The sequence below is a fragment of the Suricata suricatta genome, chromosome 16 (assembly GCF_006229205.1).
Source record: "Suricata suricatta isolate VVHF042 chromosome 16, meerkat_22Aug2017_6uvM2_HiC, whole genome shotgun sequence".
In the NCBI taxonomy this organism is placed as follows: domain Eukaryota; kingdom Metazoa; phylum Chordata; class Mammalia; order Carnivora; family Herpestidae; genus Suricata; species Suricata suricatta.
Genome location: NC_043715.1, coordinates 42,098,218 through 42,109,114, shown reverse-complemented (window position 1 = coordinate 42,109,114; position 10,897 = coordinate 42,098,218).

The window sequence follows — 10,897 nt, the reverse complement described above, 5'->3', positions numbered from 1 at the left end:
CCAAGAAGCAGGAAAATGGGTTAGGAAAATGGGTTAGCATATTAATAATGCAAATCCCCACATCCTTCCTTGCATGCCGTTTCTGGAGGCACCCCACCTCTGGCCTCACACTTTGATTCTGCTTTTTTGCCTTGGATTGAGCAAATCCCAAACGTCAGGCCTAGTAGAAAAGGAGCCTCTAGAGGGGCCGTGACTTCCAAGTGAGGGAAACACCTGCCCACATCCCTCAAGGGGAAATATGCAGCTTGACTGCCTGCATGTCTTTGAGGCTTTATTATCTTTGGAGCTACGGAAACCCAAACTAGATTAAGCACCAACGGAACTTATTGATTCTTATAGTGGAAAAGTCTGGCAGGGGGAGTTTGGATTTCAGGTATGGCTGAATCCAGGTGCTCAAATGATTCACTCAGGACTGTACATCTCTCCTTCTTTCACCTTTTCTTCCCTCGATATTGATTTCATTTTCAGGCAGGCCCCCTCCTCCCCCGGCAGCGTCAGCTTACAGCCTTCCTGGTAAACAACCACAGCAGCACCAAACTCAGCCTTCCACTAGCTGCAGCCAAAGTCCAGCAGCCGTCTCTCACTGGCTTTTCCTGGGTGATGTGCTCATTTCTGGGGCTGGGGAATGGGGTCGACACCAACAAATTGCACAAAGAGAAGGACAGGATGGTTCCCAAAAGAAAATGAGAAGGGGAATGAAGGCCCATTAGGCTAATATATCTCTTCCCTATAGGGAGAGCCCCTAGGAGCACCAGGCTATCCTGTTTTATCATGAAGTTGCTAACAGGGTGATGAGGGGCTAAATTAGCTAGGGGTGGTCAGGGAAGGCATCTTGGAAGAGGCACCATGGGAAGCAGAGCCCTGAGGGATAAAAGACAATGTGCCAGGCAGAGGGACCTGCAAAATCAAAAGACCTGAGGCCAATCACCATTTGATGGGTGAGTGCATAAATGAATGAATGAATGAATGAATGAATGCCTATAGGCAGGGACTGTACACAAGAGTGCTGTCTTCCCATTCAGAAGGAAGCCATGAGCTCTGTAGAAATGGGAGAGCTGGGGTTGGACTGTGATATCGCAGGGGAAGTGGACAAGGCAGATGGCCTGAGTGGAGAAGGGGGAGGTGTTTGGACTCCCCAAGAGCCAGGAGGAGAGGCTGACAGTGAACCCTACCTTGGAGACCTTCCCTCCCTCCCTGAGCCACCCAGAAACCCTCCCCCTGTCCAAAGCTTGCTTTCCCCTCCCTCTTCCCGCCCCTTCCCTTCCTCCCACCCTGTCCTCCCTCGCTTCTCTTCTCACTTCCTTTTTTCTGTTCTTCAAACACACCAAATTTGTCCCCATCTCGAGACATTTGTGCTTGCTGTTCCCTCTGCCTGAAACACCCTTCCCCAAGAACTTTGCAAAGCTGGCTCATTCTTAGCCCTCAGGTCTCCACCAAGCCCCCTTCTCCGAGCAGCCCTCCCTGACCACCCCAACTGAGGGACCAGTCCCCTGCCCCACAGCCACTCCCACTCCCCTGCTTTACTTCCTTTCCCCTGAGGCTTTCATGTTTGTGAGGCTACGGCGGCCACAGCTGTCACCTCAGTGTCCGGCACAAACCCTGGCACAGACTGGGTGCTCAGAGGGCTCAAGGTTCAGCTCTGCTCCCTGTCTGCTCCTTCCAATGTGATTGTGCCTTCTTTGTGCCTCAATTTCCTCTTCTGTAAAGTGGGCATAACAGTAGACACCCCCTCTGAAGACAGCCTATCTAGGGCACATGGCTCCTACAGGTGCCCCGTAAGGGTCTGCAGCCACTACAGTACTTTTGTTACGGCCTTAGGGTTGTCATGAAGTCTTTGGGAGGGAGCTGGCACAGTGGCTACCTGTACGTGACCCTCCAGTGCTCAGATTCCAGCCATGACTGTAGCTTCCTGGCTGATTGACCTTGTTTTTCTCTCTAAAATGAGGCTCGCTGTAGTACCTCCATGCTTCTCTGCCCCCGCCCCTCCCCCCCATCACAGATGCCCGCGCCTGTGCAGGCACACCCAGCTGTGGTGCAGCTGTAATGAACTCATGCAGATAAAAGTGTCTAGTGCAGGGCTCCAGAAAGCAAGTGGAAAATGATTCACCATGTAATTTGTTCTGCCAACTTCAATCTCCAGAGGTTCCTGGGCAGGACATGTGACTCCACTGGTGACCTGGGTCAGGTTTCACCTCCAACCCTCCTCCAACCCCTTGCTTTAGCTCTAAAGGGCCAGCTAAGGGCTGTCCCCTGCATGTAGAAAGGATGGGAACGGCAAGCATTAGCCCTGTGATGCTCCCTGCCCTGCTCCTGCTCCTGCTGTCACTGGGTGGGGACAGCTAGATTAAAAAGGGTCCCCCAACTCTGGGATGAATACTTATAACTAGGGGCATTGGGGAAGGGGGGCAGCTTGGGACAGGAAGTTCCCTGGCCCCCAGGCCAGGCACCTTCCTCTATCATCTATCTACTTACCTATCATCTATCTATCTATCTATCTATCTATCTATCTATCTATCTATCTATCTATCATCTATCACCTATCTGTCTATCTCTGTCACCTCTCAGAGTTCAGTGGCCTTAACCCTTTAGGTTACTGGGGGATGAGATACAGGGTCTTGGGAAAGCTGGGTGGGTTTTTCTGTTTGTTTGTTTTTAGAATTTGGTGTGTTTTTTTTCCCAGAAACTGGTAAAATGTGCCACAAAAATATGAAGTCCGATATAGGGTCCTTGTTTTTGAAAAAATTTGCAAGTAAGGACATTGAAAATAAAACAGTACTACTAAATGAAAAAGCACTGCTATCTGATTTTTTAAAAATGGGCAAAAGATCTGAACAGACACCTCAGCAAAAAAAATATACATATGGCAAATAAGTATATAAAAACATGTGTAACATTATATGTCATCAGGGAAATGTAAGTCCAAACAACAAGATACCACTACATACCTATCAGAATGGCCAAAATCCAAAATCTAAAACACTGACATCACCTAATACTGGTGAGGATGTGGAGCCCCGGCACCTCTCACTCATTGCTGGTGGGAGTGCAAAGTGGTACAGCCGCTTTGGAAGGCAGTTTGTCAGTTTCTAACAGCCTAAACCTACTCTTACCAAATGAGCCAGCAATTAACCAAAGGAGGTGTGTCCACACAAACACCTGCACCGATGTTTATCACAGCTCTACTTATAATTACCCAGACTTGGAAACAGCTAAGATGTTGTCCGAAAGGTGAATGGATAAGTTCCAGCCAATGAAACATCGTGCAGCACTAGAAAGAAATGGCAGGACCCAGAGGATTTTGAAGGAACTGAAATTACTCTGGGTGATTGGTTTCCGTCATACATTTGACCAAACCCACAGAAGGTACGCTACCAAGAGTGAATTGTAATGTTAACTATGTACTTTGGGTGGTAATGAGGTGTCATTGTAGGTTCGATTGTAACAAATGGACCCCTGTGGAGGGAGGTGGAGGTGTTCATGACGGGAAGGAGGCTGTGCCGAGTGGGCAGAGGAGTTTTATGGGAAATCTCCGCACTTGTCACCCAATTTTGCTGCAAACCCAAAATTGCTTTAAAAATTTAATTGATAAAGTTTATCAATTAAAAAAAAAAGCATTGCTTTCAATCCCAGTGGCTTTCAAACTTCCTTGACTCTAAAAAGTCACCTTCCAGGGCTCCTGGGTAGCTCAGTTGGTTAAGTCTCTGACTTCGGCTCAGGTCATAATCTCACATTCGTGGGTTTGAGCCCCGTGTCGGGCTCTGCTGACAGCTCAGAGCCTGGAGCCTGTCTTCGGATTCTGTGTCTCCCTGTCTCTCTATCCCTCTCCCTCTCATGCTGTCTGTCTCAAATTTTTTTTTAATGTTTTATTTATTTTTGAGACAGAGAGACACAGAGCATGAGAGGGGGAGGGGCAGAGAGAGTAGGAGACACAGAACTGGAAGCAGGCTCCAGGCTCTGAGCTAGCTGTCAGCACAGAGCCTGACACGGGGCTCAAACCCACAAACGTGAGATCTGACCTGAGCCGAAGCCGGAGGCTTAACCGACTGAGCCATCCAGGTGCCCCTAAATAAAACATTTAAAAAAATTAAAAGTCACCTTACATCACAAGTCAAGATGAATATATGCTCACAACAGGAATTTCCCCAAGCAATACTTCCTAATAGCCCAAGACAAATTCTGATACTTTGAAATTTCTCTTCTCTTTTACTCAATTTCATTTAAAAAATGCTTTCCGGACCTCCTAAACTGATCTCATGAACCACTAATGAGTCACTACTTACAGCCTACAAAGCCTTAATTAAATGCAAGAAAGGATGTTTTAATACCAGGAAACAATGGCAGAATTGTACCCAAAGAATATTCCTTTATGCTGCATACGCTTTGCTTGAAGAAAACATCACAGTTTTACTTTTTAAAAAAATCTGTGGTGGACAGATGGGAACGTGCCATGGATAGGTGCAGGTAGGGGAGCTATTTCTGTGAGGTTAATTTCATTCGTTCATTCATTTATTCAGTCACTCACTCATTCGACAAACCTGTGCTGCGTGCCGGGGTTTCCACTGCAGTGGAGTGCACGAGCTGGTTGACATCAGCTGGCAGGAATCAGTTGTTAAAATTTTCAGGCATTTTGGTTGAAATCACATGGGTGGCTTGAGACAGGCCACACCCATCCTCAACAGCTACCAGTCAGTGTCCCCCCATACACACACCTTACCCCTTTGGGAATTAATAAAGGAAACCTTACTGAAGCCCAGTGGGAGGCTGGAAGGGGGCACAGAACCACTCCATGTCAGCTGCAGGAAGAATTGTCAATTCTTCTTCCTGCGGACCCCAAGGAAGACTCCCAACAGGAAAGAATGATCAGTTAAAGGCCCTAATGGGAGAAGATGTACACTGAATCTTCTGGAAGAAACGGACTACTCAGGTCAGCCAATGAGAAGCCAACCACTATTGCTCCTGCTCTTCTCCGACGGACTTCCACTCAGAACAACGGCTCCCAACTTCCTCCTTTTACTCCATAAAGTAAGATTCCTCTCCTTTGCTCTCTGGACTTGCCTATGGGTTTGCCATTGTTTGGATGCTCCAAACTGCGATCTATGCCATTCCCAAAGAAATCCAATTTTACCGGCAAAATAACTGAGTTTTACTTTTAAGGTTAACACCATATAGAGCTGGTTGTTAAACATTGGTGAGCACACTACTGGCCCGGGTCCCAGATGGACAGAGCTTACGTTCTTTTTTTTTTTTTTTTTTTTTTTTTTTTGAGAGAGCGCATGAGTGTGGGAGAGGGGCAGAGGAAGAGAGAGAGAGAAAGAGAGAGGTCTTAAGTAGGCTTCATGCTCAGTGCAGACCCCAACATGGGGCTCAATCCCACAACCCTGGGATCACGACCTGAGCTGAAATCAAGAATCGGTCAGATGCCCAACCGACTGAGCCATCCAAATGTCCTGAGCTTATGTTCTCAAAGGGGGTGAACAGTTTACTGAAATAACCACACACACACAAAGTGTAAACATGTGAAGGAAAAGTGTAGGAATCCACAAGAACATATAATATAGGGGGCTCCAAGAAGGCTTTTCTGGGGACGCGAAATTTAAGCAGAAACTTGAAGGATAAGAGGATTCAACTGGATAAAGAATGCAGGGAAGAGTGCTTCAGGGAGAAGGAATAGCATATGCAAAAGCTTTGTGCCTAGAGAGAGAAGGGTGAGTCAGCCTGAAGCAGGAGTGGAGAGCAAGTGGAAGAGGGCGGGAGCCCGGGAGATGCGGCCGCAGGTGCAGGCATCCAGGCCACGCAGGGCCCACGGCAGGGCACGGCATTTGGGTTTTATCCTAAGCACGAGTCACACACGACTCCTACCCCGGGGCGAGGGAGATGTTCTTGTAAATGCCCTCTTTCACACTTTCTCCCATCACATTCTGAGAGCTAGATTTAGGATACAGATTGCACACAGCTGTGCGGCAGAGAAGAGGACTCCGCCCCTTCCGGAAGTGCCTTTGGTTCGTGAAGAAGACTGGGGTTTAAAAATTTTTTTTGTAAATATTTATTTTTTTTTAGAGAGAGAGAAAGAGCGAGCAGGGGAGGCTCAGAGAGAGAAGGAGACGCAGAATGTGAAGCAGGCTCCAGGCTCTGAGCTTCAGCACAGACTCTGTCGTGGGGCTCAAGCCCACGAACTGTGAGATCATGATCTGTGTCCAGTCTGAGGCCTAAATGCTTAACCCACCGAGCCACCCAGGCACCCCATAGACAGGTTTTAAAGATCAACCTCTGGGGGTGGCTGGGTGGCTCAGTCAGTTAAGCCTCTGATTCTTTTTTTTTTTTTTTTAAGATTTATTTATTTATTATTGACAGAGAGACAGTGTGAGTTGGGGAGGAGCAGAGAGAAAAGGAGAAAGAGAGGGAGAGAGACAGAATCCCAACAAGCAGACTTCCCACCATCAGCAGAGCCTGATGTGGGCTGGAACTCACCAACCCCGTGAGATCATGACCTGAGCTGAAATCAAGAGTCAGACACTTAACCCACTGAGCCACTAAGGCGCCCCAAGCCTCTGACTCTGGAGTTCTACCCGGGTCAGTCTCTCACAGTCATGAGATTAAACCTCAAAACAAGCTCTCCACTGAGCACGGAGCCTGCGTGGGATTCCCTCTCTTCCTCTCTCTCTGCCCCCTCCCCCACCATCTCTCTGCCTCTCTCAAACAGCTAAACTTAAAAACACAACAAAAACAACCCCTGGCAGGTCAGATGGGACTGCGGTAAGAAAAAGCAGACCTGGAGAGCTCAGCATCTCCCTGGCACAGTGGAGAGGAGTTGGACTGGTGTTACTGACGAACCATGAAGCACGGAGCTCTTCAGCCCACACGGGATATATTTTGAGAGCAGCCGGAACAGCCCACAGGCATCAGTGGAAGAAACCGGAGGTTGATGATAGAGAAGACACAGGGTACGGGAGGCTGCTTCAGCGCTGCTGGTCTTGGTGTGGACAGATAGAAACGACTTACCTCGGAGGGCAGAGTGAGGCATGTTCTATAACATCATCACTATGACGATTATAACAATCACACAGGGGCACTTATTAGGGGTCAACTAACTTGCACCGGTGTGATCAGGGTCCAACCTTCCCCTCTCCCACTCTTAGGGGGGTCCTCCCAGTCGCCGCTGTCAGGAAGGGGTTGGCATTCCTTTCCCACAAGGCTTCTTGCCTGTGGCTTAACCTTGAGGTGGCTTCCTAGGCTGTCTGTGCCACATCTGAAACATGGGGGCAATTTTGGTAGCCTCTTCATGGGGACATTGAGATACATGCAACATTTAAAGGGTACCTGGTGGATAATAAGTGCTCCATAAGGTTAGCTGCCATTGTTAACGGTGTCTCCAGCCTCCTTAATCCACCCCTCCACCCCCCTCACACCTTACCTGTGAGGCAAGTATAAACAAGTTCTTTTACTGAGGGGTCAGTTTATTACTGTTGATCCTGCTACAAGTGTCAGAGCCCCAGTTTCAAATGGACTTAAGCAGAATACCAACAAAGGAAGTGGATCTTACTGGTACACTCAAATGTATTTAACTTCAGGCAGAATTGGCTCCAGGTGCTCAAAGGACATTAGGAGTGTAACCCTGTCCCTTCTGCCAGCTCAGCGTGCCTCTATGTTGGCCTCATTCTCAGGCTGACTTCCTCCTCCCCTCCCCCCACCAGGAGAAACAATGGTGGCTCCAGGTTCACATCCTATTAAAAGCCTGAGTAACTAGACAAACTGTGAGCAATGGTCCCAGAATTGAATCTCACGAATCCATCCTAGAACCAAGGATAGTGACCAAGGTACAATTTGCCAGGCTTGGGGCATATGTCCATTCCTGGAGGGAGGAATGGGGGTCATAGTCCCAACTATAGGGGCTGAACACAGGAATAAGAATTTCCAAAAGGAAACCATGGGTGCTGTTACCCAAAGAGGAGAGAGTGGTTGCTGTTCAGAAGGGAGCAAGAGATGTCCTCTAGAGTCACGTAGATCTCTGCTTAGAGGGGTTCAGGGTGTGACTTCATCCTGCCTCCTTGAACCACTAAGGCAAGTGAGCCACTCAGGTTTGGCTCTTGGAAAGGAAGTGTCTGCAGTGAAATCTTTTCTCCTGTTCTCTTCTCAGCCTCCCCCCATTGCCCTTCCTTCTAGCCGTGGAATCCAGCATTCCTCCCCTCTTCCCTGTGAAAGTCCATCCTCTGATCTCTTTTCGCGGGGGAGGCTTCAGTCAGATGCCAATAGAAACTCTCTCCTGGCCAGATCACCTACTCCCAAGGAGCCATGCCCACGTTCCAGGCTCTGGTTCTGAAGTCACAAGGATTTGGTGGGTGTATCAGCCAGGATTCAACCAGAGAAACAGAACCACTAGGATATATGTATAAATAGCTGTTCCTGGATCTTATGCAATCTGGGGAGCTGGTGAAGCAGTCTCATATGGGAACTTGGAGTCCACGGGGGTAGACAGTCAGGAAGGGAAGACGGATTAAGGTCAGGGAGGGCAAGAGTTAGCAGGAGCACGCAGCACAAGCTGGAGTCCATGAGGATGGACTGAGCCCATGTTGGTTCTTGTTATCTCTGATGACCTGGGTGCTGTGCATAGCCTGCTGGAGCCAGGGCCCTTCATCATGGGGCTAAACACACACCTGGCTCAGGAACTAGGCAGCTGAAGGGGGGGGTCCAGGGGATGGTGGAGATGTTTCAGGATCAACGGAGTGAGCCAGCAGATAAAGGACAGCGTGTATGAGCTTCTAAGTGGATGCTACATCTCCCTGCCCCAGTTTCCCATAAGAAACCCTGCTGTAGGCTCAGCCTTACTGGAAGGCACCAAAGAGGGCATTCTGGGAAATGTAGTTTGATGTAAGCAAGCTGATACATTACAAAGCCACCATAGTCCACCCCTTGTCAACTTGCACATACACATCTCCTTAAACAATACTTAATCTCCAAATAAAGAGAATAACAGAATCATGCTTTAACTAAAGTATACACCTATGCCAGCTAAAACTCAAACTTTGCTAACGCTTTCCTAAGGAAAAAATATCTCTTTTTTCATTATTGGATGATGTTCATTCCTCTGATAGCCAATTCTATACTTTTGAAATCTTATAGTTTACGTATTGAGAAATAAAGCTAACTACAATGAATATGTCTTATGCTAGCTAACAAGGGGAAAGAGGAAAAGAAAATAAAAATATGTGATACACACACACACAAACACACACACACCTCAAACATATTCATTTCAAAAAAGGAAGAAGTAGTAGGGTGCCTGGGTGGCTTAGTTAGTTAAGCATCTGACTCTTGATTTCAGCTCAGGTCATGATCTCACAGTTTGTGGGTTCAAGTCCCACACTGGGCTCTGTACCGACAGGATCCTGTCTCCTTCTCTCTGCCCCTCCCCTGTTTGCTCTGTATCTCTCTCTCAAAATAAATAAATAAACATATAAAAAAGAAGGAATACTGTATCACTACTATAGTTCTTATTTCTGCACCTGGTCATTTCTGGCATTTATAATTATATTTAAAACTACCTTTCCCATAACCCATTTGCTATGTCCTGAATGTCTGGGGTCCCCCCATTCATATGTTGAAATTCTAATGACCAATATGATGATGTTAGGAGGTGGGGCCTTTGGGAGTTGATTATGTCATAGGGATAGAGCCCTTATGAATGGGACTATTACAAAAGAGACCCCAGAGAGCTCCCTACACCTTTCCACCACATGAGGATACAATGAGAAGTCTGGACCCAGAAGAGGGCCTGTTCTCAACAATGCTGGCATCCTGATCTTAGACTTCTAGCCTTCAGAAGTTTGAGAAATAAACTTCCATTGTTTATAAGCTACCTTGTCTGTGGTATTTTCTTACAGCAGCTGAATGGACTAAGACGCCATTCCATATTCACTTTGCTGTCAGCAGCCACCTTGTCTGGTCATGAATCTCTGGTGAGATTTGAACCAATGGTTAGTTGAGAAGGGGCCAAGATGGCGGAACAGCATGGAAGGTTTTTGTTTTTTTGTTTTGCCTCTCCTGTCCCTGAAATGCAACTAGACCAACACCAAACTATCTTGCACACCTAGAAAACTGATCCAAGGATTAACACAACAATCTGCATAACCTGAACTAGAGAGCTCAGCAGGTATGTGGTACAGAGAGGTGAACTGGAGGAGAGAGAAGCCGTGGAGGGTGGGGAGCTGTTTTTGTCTGCGGAAAGAGGACAGAGACAGGGAGGAGAGTACAGGAGAAGCACCCTCCCCCAAAGCAGCTGAATCAACGGTGAGTTTACCATTTTACTTTTCTCATGGAGCCCCTGACCTGAACTCAACACAGTCTAAAACCCAGACGTGAGCCCTGTGGTACAGACAGAGAGACATCTTAAATTTGGCTGCCTTAAACTTCTTTTTCTTGCCTAGCTGTTCTGGCGAGCACTTCCAGGACTGTGTGGAACGGGAGTGGTGAAGGCCCTGCCTTGTTCCTGATCTTGGGCAAAGGCTCCAGTCTTTCACTAATTGCATATGATGTTTGCTATGGGTTTTCACTGACACTTTTTGTTCTACCGAGTCAGTGTCCTTGTATTCCTAGTTTATTGAGTGCTTTTTTCCCCCCTCAAATCATGAAAGAGTGTTGACTTTTGTGAGAGCTTTTTTTGAATCAATTAAGATGAGCTTCATTCTGTTGATGTGATTTATTATTACACTGATTGCTTTTCATTTGTTGAACCACTCTTGAATCCCTGGAAGAAATCCCACTTGGTCAGTTTGTAATCCTTTTAATATAGTCTTGAATTTAGTTTGCTTGTATTTTGTTGAAAATTTTTGCATTCATCTTCCTTCATAAGGGATGTTGGCCTTTAGTTTTATCATAGTGTCTTTGTCCGACTTTGGTGTCA